The 16866-nt window shown below is 45.7% G+C and overlaps 1 long non-coding RNA gene across 1 annotated transcript; it reads right to left on the bottom strand.

Moving 5' to 3' along the window:
* Positions 1 to 3667: 3667 nt before the first annotated feature.
* Positions 3668 to 9527, bottom strand: LOC109252679 (uncharacterized). The gene is made up of 3 exons (XR_002074124.2): positions 9394 to 9527; positions 5643 to 5771; positions 3668 to 4344 (listed from the first exon to the last, which is right to left on the bottom strand). It is a non-coding gene; the product is annotated as an uncharacterized LOC109252679 (long non-coding RNA).
* Between the last annotated feature and the right edge of the window lie 7339 nt (positions 9528 to 16866).

Raw genomic sequence — 16866 nt, 5'->3', positions numbered from 1 at the left:
TCCCAGACACGTATCCTCACTTCGGCAGTAGAGAAGCTCTCCTCGTCCTTCCCCACCCCCATCGCCACCTTATGGTTCCTCCCTGTGTCGAGAGCCAGAAACTCTTAACTCCCTGTGTTCTTCCCCAGCCGGCACCATGGAGGGATGGGGTCTCCGTGAAAGCTTCTTGAGCTTTTCTGTCTTAGTGAGCTCTGAACTCCGTGTTGAGATCCTCTCCTCTAGATCAAAACACCTGTTAGGGCTCTACCTCTGACGGTAGAAAGTTCGTCCCTTATTAGCTTAGTAAGGACACAGCTGAACCTCTCTCTGTAGTCACTCAGTGCATATTTGTATGACATCTACACGCCCAGCACTGAAGAGAAGAGCTAACAGAACCGACATCTGGCTCTGTCTGCCGCATTCGATGAGCCCCTGGCTCCTTCCTTCTGGGAAAAACTTGCTTCACGTGGCCCCTACACATGACTTTATCTTATTTCTTCCCCTTTTTACTGTCCAGTCCTTCATCCTCTTAACTAGCTCCTAGCGGCCCTGATCTCTGAATATTGGCATCCCCTCAGTCTGCAGGCCTTGTCTTTTTAATTGTCGCAAAGTCCCCACGTTCTCGCTCTGTTCCAATGGCTATAAATATAATCTGTGCACTGACAAGAGCCCCTCTTCGTGACTTGGCCTGGTCCTAACCTCTCACTTGGACCCCAGACTGCCATATCTGTCTCTCTCTTCAACATTTCCACTTGGATGGCTCATGGGCATCCCCAGTATCACATACCCAAAGCTAAATTCTGGTTTCTCCTCCAAAATCTGCTCCAACTCGGAATAGGGAGAGAATGCATCCTTCCAGTTGTTCAGGTTACAAGAACATTGGAATCGTCCTCGACTCCACTTCCTCTCACATCCCACTCCTAGTGTGGCATCGAATCCTATCAGCTGTACCTCAAAATATGCCCACGTTCTGACCATCCTCCTCATCTCAGCCCTACCCCTTGGGCCGAGCCACTGTCTTCATATATGCGGGATTCTTGCACCAGTTTCCTCATGGGCCCCCCCCCCCCCTTCTGTTCTCCTTGCCTTTCCAGGCTGTCTATTCTCAAGTCAGAAGCCAGGGCAACCCTTGAAACATGTAAGCTGTAGCAGATGATTCCGGTGCTCAGAGCCCTTCAACAACTTCCATCTCTCTCCAAGAATTTATTGCATCTGCCAGGCCAACCACGTCCTGCCCTGCTGTCTCCGGTGCGGCCACGGCTTTCCTTAAGCACCTGGGCCAAACGGCTCCCATTTCTGAGGCTTTGAATTTGCTCTTGTCAGAAAACTCTTCTCCCAGACATCTGCCTGGCTCGCTCCCTTACTCTCCTCAGGTCTCCGCTCAGATGTCACCTTCTCCAGGAAGCCTTCCCTGACCACCTCGTTAAAAGCAACACTCTATTGGGATGAGCACTGGATAAATTAGGGGCGCCTGGGTGGCTCAGTCGGTTCAGCATCCGACTTTGGCTCAGGTCAAGACCTTGCGGTTTATGAGTTCGAGCCCTGCGACAGCTCGGAGCCTGGAGCCTGCTTCGGATTCTGTGTCTCCCTCTGTCTCTCTGCCCCTCCCCTGCTCATGGCTCTGTCTCTCTTTGTCTCAAAAATAAATAAAACATTTAAAATAAATAAATAAATAAATAAATAAATAAATAAATAAATAAATAAATAAAAGAAAAAGCAGTGCTCTGCACCAGACTGTTATATACCCTCACCCTGCTCACTTTTTTCTCTGTAGTGCTCATCACCTCCTGGTATGTTGTATATTCACTTGCCCATTTATTACATGCCTCCCCCAGGAACGGGAGCTCTCTGACGATAGCGATGGCACCTTTTCATTCATCGCTGTCTCCCAGCACCCGGTACGGCCCCCGACACATTGCGAGTGCTCAACAAATACTTGTTGAGTATGTGAAATCAGAGAAACGGTTTTCCTTCAAGAAGATTAGAAGATTACGAGACAGCCACTAAGTAAGTGCGAGAGTAAATACGTGTCATTGCAAACAGTAACGAGTGCTTCGAGGAAGCTAGCTGGCCCAATGATGGAGGACCTACTTTAAATAGGGTGGCCAGAGAGGATCTTCTGGCAAACAATGACGTTGAGGGCAGGATCAGAAGGATGAGGTAGGATCAGCCCTGCCCATGTTGGGAAGACCATTTGGAAAAACAAACAACAAACAACAAAAAACAAAACAAAAAACAAAAAACAAAAACACCCCAGCACATGCAAAGATCCTGAAGCAGCACTGAGCTTGACATCTTCAAGGAAAGGGGGCCGGTGGGTGGGTAGTGAGAAAAATGATAAGAAGTGATCTTGAAGAGGCATCCAGAGGCCAAATCCTACACGACCTGGTGGGCTGTGGTGGGGATTAGATCTTACTCACGGTTTTTTCTGAGGCCCAACATGTTAGTAACACGTGGAGAGCAATGTCTGAGGTGGCATTTAGGCACCTAGACCATTAAGTGAAGCTTCTGCGTGAGGCTTCTCAGTTAGGAATGGAGTGGCCTTTACGAGAGAGCAGACCAGTCCTCCGACAGGAGGCTTCTCCCCCTATCAGAAGCAGCCCCCAGCTGCTCCAGGTCTTGTTATCTCATCCCTCTTTGATTACGTAGCCAGTCTGAGTGCCCACTATGACAAAATATGGGGGACATTTCCAGTCCAATTGGCCTTGTCTCCATTCTCTTCCCTACATCCTCACACCTGCCCCCGGGCCTTTGCTCATGCTGTTTCCCTGGAAAGAAATACCCCGTGCCTCATCCGCGTAGCCAAAACCCAGCTCTACTCCTAAAACAACCACGAGGTCAGATTTATAAGCCAGAGTCATGATTTTAAAATTACTTTGTTGATTACTGCAGTAGGCTGAATAAAGCCTGCACCCCCCCCACCCCACCCCCCAAAAAGATACCTGCACCCTAATCTCCAGAACCTGTGGCTGTTACTGTAGGTGGCAAAAAAGAAGATCTCTGCACGCATATGAAATTAAGGATCTTGACATGGGGACATTATCCTGGACAATTGGGATGGGTCCTAAATGCAACCACACGTATCCTTATGAGACAGAAGCAGAGGGTGAAAACACACACAGAAAAGGGGAAGGCGGTGTGACCGTGGAGCCGGAGACGGGAGGGATACAGCTCCCAGCCAAGGAGCAGCAGCCTCCAGAAGCCAGAAGAGGCAAGATTCACCCCTCCAGCCTCTGGAGAGACAGGGGCCCAGCTGACACCTGACCCGGTGATGCTGATTTCCGACTTCCGGGTTTCCGGAACTGTGACAAAATAAACTTTAGTTGCTTTAAACTCTCACGTGTATGGCAATTTGCTACAACAGCCACGGGAAATTAGTACGTTTGCCTTGCTCTCTTTACCTGGGCCTCTTGTCCCTCAGGCCATCACTGCTTCCGGGTTGGTTATTTCTGGTGAATTGCTAAGGACCCCTGTCCGCCTACGCCCCTTGCTGTTATACCCACGCATATTGATGGCAGACGATTTCACAGGTCTGTGGAGCTGTTTTCTTCTTCCTGCCCCCTTCATCCTAAAGCCACATGATCAAGCCAGCCAGTCGCCAGGAACATCTCCAGGGCGACCGTCTCGGCAGGCCCGGGCTAGCTGGGAGGCTAGCTCAGTAACCCGCAAGTGAGGTGATGGGGTGTGGACGAGTGGGTGGCTGGAGCCCGTGAGCTTGTTTTGTTTTTTGTTTAACTTTGACAATGCCAGGTGCCGGTGAAGAGGTAACAGCCAAAGTCTCTGGGCATGATTGTCTTGTCCCCAAGGCTCTGGGGACCTCAAATGAGAGGTGGGAGCCAACAAGACCCAATGGCGAGTGGCTCCAGGGGGTTGAAGGAAACGGAAACACCAGGTTTTACACTTGAATCGCTGGGGAACTGAATAGTAGTGCTATACAGCAGGATGGGGGAAATTAGGAAGCAACGCACGTTTTGGAGAGAAAATTATTAATTATTTATTCAAAACGTTGGGCCTTCGGCAGGTGCAAATGACCATAGGAAGGTCGTCTCCTGTGGAAAGTCCCTTCCCCAACTCCGGTGTTACTTTTCCACCCCCCTCACAGTCTGTGAGCTCCTGAAGGGAGGAGATCATGCCTTCCTGTATCTCCAGCACCAAACACACACCAGTAGATGCTAAATAAATCCATTTTAAAGGAATTAATGAATGGAATTGGACTCAGAGAAGAGGTGCAGGCTGGGGAGGACAAGCTTGGAGGATGCAGGCCACTTTCCGAGGTGACAGTTAAAGCTTTGAGAAATAGTACAACTGAAGCGGGTGGCCGTCCGATCTGCCATCGGTTGGATGCCACAATAATAGGAGGCAGTGCTAGAGAAGGACAGTGAAGACAATGTTTTTAAGATTTTATCTTGAAGTGATCTCTGCACCCAGCGTGGGGCTCAAACTCACAACCCCAAGATCAAGAGTCACGTGCTCTACGGACCGAGCCAGCCAGGCGCCCCTGGTAAAGCACAACTTTAATCTTTGGCCTAACATTCAGGTGTCAGAGATCATGATGATCAAATAAGGAAGAAGACAGGAGTCTGAGACATTGCCATCCATCCAGGGCTTTCACAAAATGAAAAGTAATTTTTCATTTGCCACTCAGTTCAAGGTTCACTCACCCTTATCACGGTTGTCACGCAGCATTATAATAGGCATCAGTCAGGGACATAAAGGTATTCTGCGTGTGACGTGTCTGACTTCTGGGTACTGGTAATTATATTTTATGCCATATCAAAGATCTGGTCTACCGGGAATATACTTGTTTGTTGGATATCGCTACTCTTAAAAAGCTGCTAAAAGCATGGAGCATGCTTCAGAATGCATTTCGGGGCACCTGGGTGGCTCAGTCAGTTAAATGTCCACCTCTTGATTTCGGCTCAGGTCACAATCTCACGGTTCATGAGTTCAAGCCCTGCATCGGGCTCTGAGCTGACAGCACTGAGCATGCTTGGGATCCTCTCTCCTCCTCTCTCTATGCCCCTCCCCTGCTCTCTTTCTCTCTCTCTCAAAAATAAATAAACTTTTTTAAAAAATGCATCTCAAGTATGATTGTAGAAGGCTGCCCCTTAAATTGCCAGCAAGATCTTTGTTTCACTTCCTGCCAGCATCAGGATATGGGGGTCAAGTTCTTCCGAATGCCAAGAGATAGATAATGATCCTGGCTGTTTTTTAGACACTGCTCTTACCTTCATAGCCTGGACCTGTAATTGAATTACCCTGGGAATTTTATGACATATTGATTGAACCTAATTAAGTCAAGGACCTGCTCTCTATTATCTGCCTTTGCAGCCTCTACACAGAACTATTCGATTCAAACAACATTTACTAAGCTACTAAGTACAAAGCCATGTGCTGAGTCTCTGCTAGACACAGAGATAAATAAGACAGAATCCCTGTCGTCCACAGTCCTGGAGCAGTTAGCGTTTATATACAGATACTCTTGCACAGGAAAACTAAGATAAATACTGTAGAAGAAATGTGGAGAGCCATCACGACATTTACCATTAATTATTGGGTTGAGATGGTAAAGATCCAAACTATTTGTTTGAAATAGTATTGACTCTATCTACAGATTGGCAAACACTTGTTCTTAAAACAGGCCATAAGGAATACTGACTCACCTGGTCTTCTGTACTTTAGTTACTTCCTTCATAATTAACCCTGACACGTCCTTCTGGAGAGCGTCATTCCTCCGCTTCTGGATCCCTCGTCTGAACGTACACATTCATCACCCCAGCGGGGGTTATCTCCTAGGGAAATGCAGGAACGTCTTTAGGAGGACCCTGGGTAGCCTTCCTTCCTTTACTTACAGAATCCCTGTTGCACATCCTGATTCCTTGATGTCCGGTCTGACTGCTATGGTTCAGCATTCCCGTGTGTGGCTCTCCCAGCACCTTAGCAAAGACTGTGTGGTGCTGAGCTAACACCTTTTACAGATCTGCCCAGCTCCTTCTTCAGGAGACAGACTACTGTTCTTACATACGTGCACCACGGCCGCGGCTATAAGCCAGGCATTCAAGAACTGGACGAAATCACCTTTTCAAACAGACATCAATCTACCCTCACTTTAGAGAGAAAATTATGTTTAAGGAAAATCATAGCCATGTTTCTAGAATACCGTTTTACATAATCCTGTCAAATAGCTTCCAGGTAAATGGCACCTGGTTTGAGATATATTTCTACGTGTGTATCTGTGTGTGCATATCTTAATGCCTATATATATATAATATTATATATATTCGATGGGTGTATGTAAACTTGTAATTTTAAACTTCATGGTTATTTTCAGAAGCTGCACCCGCAATTAGAGCCAAATCCAATCCAAGTAGGCAGTAAGCGCTTTGATTGCATCACACAGACTTCCAGACTTCAACTGTATGTGTGGTTAATTTAAAACGAACTTACCATGCTTTCCTCCACATATTAGCCTGAACAAGTCACTTACCCTAAATCTGAGACACTTTTGCAAAATGGCAGACCTGCCCTTCTGAATCTTCAAAGTGGTTATGAGTAACAAATAGAATGGTGTTGGGAAAACCACTTTACACGAAACAAGGCAGTCAGGATGATTATTAGTCAAAAGTATCTTCTGGACCTCTGGGTCCTTCCTTTGCTGTCTGGAAGCCACCAGGCAATTTAGCTATTGTTGATACTGAGGGTGGACTTCTTTGTGTCTTTCCGTTGAAACAACTCATGGTCTTGGGCCCCAAACATCTCAGTCCGTAAGTTATCCTACTCAGGAAATTCTAGAACCTAACCTGTCATTTCTTCAAGAAGCGTTTTATTAAATGTTCCCCTGTGCCCGGCATAGCAATAGACCTTGGAGATGCTAAGACAGATAATTCACAGTCCCTGCATATAAAGGGCTTGGAACATAGCCGAAAGAAACAAATGAATGAATGCAGTAAAAATTTTATAGGTGCCATATAGAAGCCTGTACAGAGAACAAAGAGCAGAGAGGAGGGAGTAGTTGAATCTGGCGTGGGCGGGAGTGTGACAGACCTTGCCGATTGCCTACCTAACAGTCGTGCCTTCCCCTCCCCACACCAGCTTCCACTAAATAGACTTGAAAGTCAAATGCTCTCTTTCTCACCCTCCCTACCAACTAAGCGCACATGTGACCTAGATGGGTTCAAAGAGATAAAACTGCACCTTTGCCGGGTGGTTTCTGCGAAAGTGTTGCTTTCTTAATAAAAGGGTTCGTGGTAGATTGTATTTTTCAAAGACGGCCACAATATCTCCCACCCAGTGTGCTCTTCTTAATAACACGACTGTAAAACGCCTCCCATTAAGAGATAGAATCAATGTCCTCCACCCTTGACCCTGGAATGAGTTTATTTTTAGTCTTAGCCAACCGGGTGCAGTGGAAATGGCACTGTGACATATGAGGGTAGATCATGAAAATGCTATGCGTTTCCACCTGTTCTTTTGGTATACGTGCTTCTGGAAGCCAGCAGCCATGCCGTGTGGAAGCCCAAGCTAGCCTCTGCCAAGAGACCTCACGGAGAGACTGTGTCTACATGTTCTGGATGACAGCACCATGGAGGTCCCAGCCAACAGCACCAACCACGAGACACAGGAGGCAGGACATCTCTCAGTGACAGTCCATGACTGAATCGAGACTTCAAGTGTTCCCAGCTGAGACTTCAGACATTGTGGAGTAGGACAATCTTTCCCCATCTAGCATTCCTCTTTCTCCCTTCTTCCAGCCTTGATTCTAGGAGCTGAGCAGGGTGGGAGTAGGGGAAATCTTACAACCATGTGATAAAGGCATGATGTTGGGCGTGACGCTGTTGATCTGTTAAACCAACACCTGCAACTGTCTATCTCCAGACCTCCTAGAACGTGAGAAAAGTTAACACACTCTTGTGGGTCTAGGACACTGAATGCCAGATTCTCTGTTACTTGTAGTTAGAAGCACCCCTAACTTATACATGTGATCCCTGCTGGTAAGATCTGGTGGGTTCGTGGGGGATTAAAATTTGATTTTAAAAATGCGGATGTCTGTCTAATCAGAATAAAAGTAGACATAGCAATTGTAGCCTGGTCTTCTGAGAAGTTTGGCTGTGAAGGAAATGAGGGAAATGAATTGGTGGCTAGGGGGAGCCTATGGGCAAATTTTATAGTCCATAAGGAAATACCTAGTAAAGCCATAGAGATTAAAAGCAGGAAACAGGGTCACCTGGGTGGCTCAGTCAGGTAAGCGTCTGACTTCGGCTCAGGTCATGATCTCACGGCCTGTGAGTTCGAGCCCCACGTCAGGTTCTGTGCTGACAGCTCAGAGCCTGGAGCCTGCATCGGATTCTGTGTCTCCCTCTCTCTCTGCCCCTCCCCCGCTCACGCGCTCGCTCGCTCTCTCTCAAAAATAAACATTAAAAAATTGTTTTAAAAAGAAGTTAAGAGAATAATGTCAGCAATGATTGTTACAGTTCAACCCTGCTCTCGTCCTCTCTGTCTTCAGCTAATCTCAAAGACTCTCTTGGGAATTTTTAAAACAGAGCTGGCTTCACGGGTGTGCAACCTAGATACATTCACAAGGGCCTCATGCTTAGAAGGACTCCATGTTTGACTTAATGCTCTACAGTTTCTGTGTTGAAAGTCTTAATACATTTTGAACAAGGGGACTTGTTTTCATTTTGCACTGATTCCTGCAAATACATAGACGATCCTGCCTAAGAAAGTTTTCTGTTCCCCGGGCGCCTGGGTGGCTCAGTCGGTTGAGCGTCCGACTTCGGCTCAGGTCACGGTCTCGCGGTTTGTGGGTTCGAGCTCCGCGTCGGGCTCCGTGCTGACAGCTCGGAGCCTGGAGCTTACTCCCGATTCTGTGTCTCCCCCTCTCTCTGCCCCTCCCATGCTCATGCTCTATCTCTCACTGTCTCTCAATAATAAATAAACGTCTAAAAAATATTTTCTTGTAAATAAAAAAAAAGTTTTCTGTTCCCATTACCCACTCACATGCAGTGCTAAGAAACAACTCGGACTTTTATTACCCATGGATCTTTAAGGGCAGTATATTCTGTTTTTATGCAACATGGACACATCCTCAGACGGCTATCAAGTCAGTGGTCTTTTCCAGGTGGGGAATTTTCCAGCCCCGTGGAATCCTCAGAGACTCCTACAGATCCTTATTAAAACCCTGCCATTCAGGTCCAGGGGCCCTCCGCCCAGCACCTGCACCAACACGGTTACATGTGCTAGCAGACCTGGGAAGCAATTCCTCAAGAACTACACCACCTGTCACCCAGATGACCGGGCGGTTTAGTGGCCCACGGCGGACTAATACCTGCCAGATGACCCACTGAAGTATTCCTTCTGCAGCAATTACGAATCCTCTCGTTCATTCTCCCATCTACCCCGGAACTACAACTGTACCTGTGGAATAAGCTCCGGGTCAATCCTGGGGACACACTTCATGGAGCAAAGGCTTGGTATGAAGTCTCTAAACACTGCAGCCAGTTAAAGGGGATCCTCTATAGATGGCATGACCTTCGTTGCCACACTCTATCTTCAACCTGAGTGTAGTTGACATGTAATGTTATATTAATTGCAGGTGTATAATACAGTGATTCAACAATTCTAGACATCATGCCATAACTGCCACGAGGGTAGCTCCCATTGGGCACCTTACAGTGCTGTTACAACGTCATTGACTATACTCCCTACGCTGTATCTTTTATTCCCATCACTTATTCATTCCACAGCTGGAAGCCTGTATCTCCCACTCCCCTTCACCCATTTTGCCCATCCCCCCACCTACCCCCTGTAGGTAGGCAACCTCCAGTAGGTAGCCCCCAGATGGCTCTGGCAACCATCAGTTTGTTCTCTGTATTTAATGGCCTGATTCTGTCGTCTGTTTATTCGTTTGTTTTGTTTTTTAGATTACACATGTAAGTGCACCTGTAAGGTACTTGTCTTTCTCTGCCTGACTTCTATTTCACGTAGTGTAGTACCCTCTAGGTCCATCCATGTTGTCGTAAATGGCCAGGTCTCATTCATTTTTATGGCTGAGTGATATTCTATCGACGGACACTTGGGCCGCTTTCATACCCTAGCTAATGCAAATAACGCTGCTGCAAACACAGGAGTGCAGGTATCCTTTTGAATTAGTGCTTCTATTTTCTTTGGGTAAATACCCAGTAGTGCCTATGATGTTCCTATTTTGAATTTTTTGAGGAACTTCCATACTGTTTCCCACAGTGGCTGTAGCAATTTGCATTCCCACCAATAGCGCACAGGGGTTCCCGCCATACTCTTTATATTTTCTCTCTCTAGCCGCCCAGAGCACTTCAGGATGTCTCCCTGGGGTCATGGATAGCTAAAAAGAGTCAAGCAAGTGATTCGATCAACTCTCACTGTTGTGGATTACCAAAACCCCATTCTCTCTTTCCTGTCTACACCGAGTCTGTCAGAACCTGGGACTTCAGCCACTGCTCCTCACAAATATTCCATGAAGTGGGGCCAAAGGGACAACAGAATGTTCTGTGAAGCTGTCATTTTCAAGCCATCAGGTATGTGCCACATCTATAGGTCAAGAATTCCGGAGGCAGAGTTCACTCCCTTTATAGATACAGTCATGGCGACCGGGTTTCCAATCAGCTGAGTGGCAGGCCTACCACAAAACCCAGGCAATTTCTTAAAAACCAGGAATGGGAGCAGGGGTTCTGTTGGTTACAGTCAGGGTTTGGGGACATAGCGAGAGGGCCTGCAATGGGTGCCCGTGAAGGTGTCCATGGCCCCGTCACCCCAGAAATAAAGCAGCAGACTACTCCCAAGTGCCCTCATCCTCCACCACTGGGTGGTTGGGGAGCTGGGGACACACACCGCCTGGCCAGACCCTAACTGGCTCAGGGACTGGTTGGGGGAGGCACACAGTCCCTTCTGGCAGGCAGAGGTGGGTGCTGCTGACAGACGGGGCCGGTGAAGGCGGAAGCTTACCTCCTCTCCCCTTACCTCTCCTGTGCTGACAGAAAAGACCAGGACGAATTTATGTTTCCACTTTTGTTAGCAGGGCTCAGTAACCATTAAAAAAAAAAAAACAAATCTAAGCATTTGTTTTTAATTACAAATGGGGAAGTACTTAGCAGGAAAGCAAAAAACAGAAAATAGAATTTTACCCACCCAGAGGAAAAGCTGGTAAAACACACACACACACACACACACACCTGGATATCTGATATATATCTGTGTATCTTCAGGACCTATTTCTGTGTCCACGACTGAGAGGCCCCATGGTTCAGTGCCTGCATATCACAGCAGCCTGACATAATTTCAGCCCAAATACCTTGAAGAGGCATATGGCCCCAGGCAGACTTTTCCAAATCCCATTGTCCTTTCCACCCACCATCCCACAGGCAATGGCTCACCTCTCCTTTCTCAAAACCCTGCACAAAATATCCTCCCAGCCCCGACCACCATGCCTCCCGACTTTCTCCCCCTTTTCTTTCCCTCTCAGCTCTCATCGCAGAAGCCCAAGAAACTTTGTCTGGCAAGGCAGGTCTTTCCACAGAGAATGAGGGAGAAGGGAAAGAGACCTAGAGGACACAGTTCGAATTCTTTGCAGGTGACGAGAGGGAAAGGCTGAGATTGTAGACACCGGTAATTATTTTCTTGTCTAACATGTGCAGTCCCAAAAAATGCATGTTTTTCTACATCAGCAATATTCTGAAATGTAATAATTTTGAACAGCTTCCTGGTATTCCACGGTATAAATAAGCTATAATTTCTTTAACTGAGCCACGAGTAGTTTATATGCAACTTTCACATAAGGTCTGTGATAAATTTCACTGTTGCTTAAATCTTTACATATATCCTCAATTACTGACTGAGGATAAGTCTCTAAAAGTAGGGATTCTGATGCATTAGTTAGGATATTTCGGGCCACATGTGTCACATGCTGTGACTTAATTAACATACATGTATTTTTATCTGGGATAAAGTCAGAGCTGGTATGGTGATTTTGCTCTATGATGTCAAGGACCCAAGTTCTTTCTATCTTGTGGCTTTGTCTTCCCTAGATAGTGCTCTTGTCCATATGATCTGTATTCCAGACATAAGGACAAAGAAAGGGGGTGGACGGGGAAGGAAGAGACCTTACATCTGTCCTTTTGAAGCTCAATCTGGAGGTCACCACATCACCTCTGCTCTCAACCCACTAGCCAGAACTTAATCACATGCTCATTCTTAGCTGTGGGGGAAGCTGGGAATATAATCTTTATTCTGAGTAGCCCAGCTAAAAATTTTATTACCATGGAAGAAGGCATTAATGAGCATACATATTTTTAAGGGTTTTGATATATGCTACCTTATCGGTCTGCAGAAAGACCATAGCAATTTATATCACCCTTGCCAACACAGGGCATTTTAAAATACCTCACCAAATTAATAACTGAAGAAAATGATCGTTGTGCTGTTTTATTTTGCATTTTCTTAATTCCTGGTGATGTCTGTGCCATTTTTTCCTGTTGAAATACATCTCAAAAGTGGCTTCAGCAACTTATCCTAAATGCAGAGCGAAGAGGGAAGCCCAGATTTCAAGATTATAGACTCTCAGTAGGGCACGCCAGCCTGCCCCCATCTTCCAGGTCTGTTTTGTTGCAGACAATTCCAATCCTGGTTCTCAGGGGTGGTCCTTTTTTTTCTTTTTTTTTCCACCAGGTATGGACCTACTGTTGCCAAGTAGGTCTGCCCTTGGGTTTTATTATTTCAAAGACTTTCATGGCGCAGGGAGGCGGCCCCTTTGAAGCTAAGGGGGAATTGGGGGGGAATTACTCAACTTGAAAGGATTGTTCCTTCTGGGAATTCTAGTTAAACTGAGTTCACTGTTACCTTTGTTCATTTGGTGTTACAGCTCACCCAGGAACCCCAGTCCTAACTCAGTCTAGATAACCACAGAGTTTCGGGGCCACAGAAACTCTTGCTGGGTCTGGGAGAGGTTCGCTGTATCTGTCAGATTATGCTGAGGTAATAAACAGTCCCAAATTTCACTGGCTTAAAACAATAAAGTTTTTTTCATGTTTACATTACTGTCTATCTTGGGTCAGTGTGGGGAACTGTGTTCCAAATCACCCTTATCATGGGACCCGGGCTACCAGAATGTAGCCTGTGTACAATGTGTACAATCTGGAACACGGCCGGTCACTAACGTAGAAATTCATGCACTTGTTCATAAAGACTTTCTCAGGAGTGACATACGTTACTTCTCATATCTTATGGGCCAAAGCAAGTCACATGGCTGCTTTTGACTGCAAGGGGGAGGGAAGTACAATCCTACCATGTGCTCTGAAGGCAGAGAACCAGAAATATTGGGGAGTGGCACTAATGACCTCTGGAGTCCTGCTCCCATGGAAGTGGGGGGTGGGGAGTGTACTTCCAGAGTTACCTTGGGTGGCTCCCTAAAGGGGTCTGTTTCCCATGGTCCTTCTGAACCTGTAGTCTTCTTAAAGACAAATCTTGTCCTACTTGCTTTGGATCCCCAGCAACTGGCACATCTCTTGACACGTGGCAATTTCTCAACAAATATTTATTGAACGGGGAATGAGAGGGAACACTATGCCTGGAATAGCTTTTATATTAAAAGTACTGGAGAGCGTCAGACCAAAATGCTAGGGAGGGAGGCCCATTGCTTGGGGACATGAAAGGAGCCAGAAATAACATGTTCATGTATAACTAGGAGGTGTGGATGCAATGGTGGGCGGCTAGCCAGAATGCAAGGATATTGACCCGCCTCTCTCACCATCACACACCCAAGCCTGTATCACCTTGACTCACCCACTCCCAGTGTGTCTGAGTCCGTGTGTATATCAGCTTAAGTTCCAATTATCACACAACACCAAGTGTGTCCACACAAACATGCACACACCTCCACCCAGCACTAGCTGATTATACATGTCCTGTTCATTCTTAAAAGAAGCTTGGTAATAATCACAACCAGCTTGAAAGAAGCGAGAGTAAAAAGCCAAAAAAGTTTCCATGACTTAACTCTTCGTGGGCAAGAGGACAAAAACAAATTTGTTATGTTTTCTCTCATTAATCTTGTAAACTAAACAAGTAATACGTGTTGCGTTAGTAAAAAATAATTTTGTTGCAAACCCCCAAATCAATTCAGGCTAACTTAAACCAAAGACAAAATGAACAGAAGAAACTGCATACCCGTAAAAGCAAAGTAACTCCTAAAGCCTCAAGAAAGACAGAAGCTGAGAAGACTGGGTGGCTTGGTCAGTTGAGCGTCCGACTTTGGCTCAGATCGTGATCTTACGGTTCATGAGTTGGAGCCCCCGCCCGGCTCGCTGCTGGCAGCATGGAGCCCACTTCAGATCCTCTGTGCCTTCCCCCACTCACACTCTGTCTCTCAAAAATAAACAAACATCAAAAGGAAAAAAAAAAAAAAGAAATGCAGAAACCAAAGTTCCAAAGACTCTTTTCTTAAACCTTGCCAACAGATGATACAACTCCACAAACCATCCCGTGTACCTGTATGGAGATTCAGATGCCAGGAGAGTATCTGACTGGCCAAGTTCAGATGATATATATCCACTTTTACCCTGGGTGGGCTGGGGAAGGGCCAGTAGGAAGGGAGCAGGTCTTAATTCCCAGGACATCCAAAATCACATGGACCGAAGGCAGGGAAGTTACCCAAAGGGATGGACACTGATTAGTACAAAAATAATAGATGTTTATGGCATGTACTTATGTTTTTTATGTAGAAAAATTTTTAAGTAGAAATGTATTCCCATTACAATTCATATTCTGGTATATAGCCTTCCAGACATTTAGCTAATCATATAGAACTTTTTCCTTGCAAAAACTAAGCCATACTGTGTACCCTACCCTGCAATTTGCCTTTTTATCCTACTTAAAACACCTTGTGGGAGCACCTGCGTGGCTCAGTCAATTGAGCGTCTGACTTTAGCTCAGGTCATGATCTCACAGTTCATTAGTTTGAGCTCCGTGTTGGGCTTTGCGCTGACAGTGTGGAGCCTGGAGCCTGCTTCAGATTCTCTCTCTCCCTCTCTCCCCGTGCTCCTCCCCTGCTCATGCTCTCTCTCTCTTTCTCTCTCAAAAGTAAATAAACATTAAAAAAAAAATACCTGGTGAAAACTCTATATAAGTAGTGACAAGATTGAAATATAACTTTTAATTCAGAGAAAGGAGATTCAAATGAATTGTAACCAAAGATAGTGACCAGTAAACTAGTTAATCAATGTTAGAGTAGGAATTTTGAAGTCATGATTCCTAGACTTCGTGTCCTACCCATGAACAACTACTACCAGGATATCTGATTTTTTATCTCACCATCGGTGTATCTGTCTATCTACATACATACCTATCCATTAGCTAGTTACCTACCTATTTAACTTACAGATTAAGTTATGCTCCAGTAACAAACAATGCTGAAATCTCAGTGGCTTCTTAAGTGCATTTCTCTATCCTGCTACATGTCCGGTGCAGGTTGGGGACACTCTGCTTATCCACGCACTTGGGACCCAGGGTGACAAAAGCCCCATTTCAACCCAGCAGTGGAACAGAATACCACAAAGCACACCCCATTTCCCAACACTTCGCCCAGAAGCGATACATCTTCTCACTTCTGCTCACAACTCATTGGCCAATGCAAGTCTCATGGCCAAGCTATCACCAAAGCAGCGATCCTACCATGCGCCCTTACCATGTCTCCAGAAGAGCTAGAATATTTGTGAGTGGCAAGTAGCAAAAATGACCCTTGGCCTCTTTGAGTTTATAAACAATCTAGTAGTCAAAATTGGGCTGGAATGGAGAATAAAATCTTTCCCGATTTGCAAATCCTTTAAGAGGATCAAATGCTTTAACCATATTAGTCTGAGTTTGCATCATAAACCATTTCCCTTTCTATCCTAAACTATATTTCGTCTCTCCCTCTAATCCTCTGTTCATAGAACATCAAACAAAACAGAAAGTAAAGACGTCGACAGCTGGTGCTGGTAACTCCCACGGAAGACGATTTTGTGCTATGTTAAAAAGCCCAATGGTATTAATTCTAGGTAATCTAAAACAAAATAGGAGTAGTTTTGATTGCTTAAACTGTTTTTAAAACTATCCTAAGGAATTTAATAATAATATGAGAGCACTATTATCAGTGAGTCAGACCAGGAGACTATTTACAAAAATAATACTGGTAATAATATATAGCTTTGAGCCAGTTTATTTCAAGTGTTGCCTAGTGAATGTAGTAACTGATTAAATGTTTGAGATCTTTTTATTTTTTTAAATGTTTATTTGTTTATTCTTGAAAGAGAGAAAGAACCAGCACGGGGGAAGGGCAGAGAGAGAGAATCCTGAGTCAGGGCCCCATCTCACAAACGGGGAGATCATGACCTGAGTGGAAATCAAGAATCAGACACTCAACCCACTAAGCCACCCAGGTGCCCCATGAGATCTTTTTAAACAAGTAATAGATTATATAGATTATGGGAAACTGTAGGGGCACCTGGGTGGCTCAGTTGGTTGGGCATCTGACGTCGGCTCAGGTCATGACCTCACGGTTCATGGGTTTGAGCCCCGCATCGGGCTCTGTGCTGACAGCTCAGAGCCTGGAGCCTGCTTTGGATTCTGTATCCCTCTCTCTCGGACCCTCCCCGACTTGTGCGCACACTTGCCCGCTCTCTCTCTCTCTCTCTCTCTTTCTCTCAAAAACAAATAAATATTAAAAAAAAAAATTTTAGGTTTATAGGAAACTGTATCTGGAGCCACATTGCATGGTGGGACTCAGGTATATCATTCGGTTACTTTTACTGATGGGTCCCAAGGGGCTGTAGCCTGGGAGGGAAGAAAGATGGCATAGGGTATCATCGGAGGCTCACCTGAGCCAAG

This window comes from Panthera pardus, unplaced genomic scaffold (genome assembly GCF_024362965.1).
Source record: "Panthera pardus isolate Hobbes unplaced genomic scaffold, ASM2436296v1 HiC_scaffold_17, whole genome shotgun sequence".
NCBI classification, from domain to species: domain Eukaryota; kingdom Metazoa; phylum Chordata; class Mammalia; order Carnivora; family Felidae; genus Panthera; species Panthera pardus.
The sequence above is the reverse complement of the archived record's forward strand: the minus strand, read 5'-3'. Positions and strand labels throughout refer to the sequence as shown.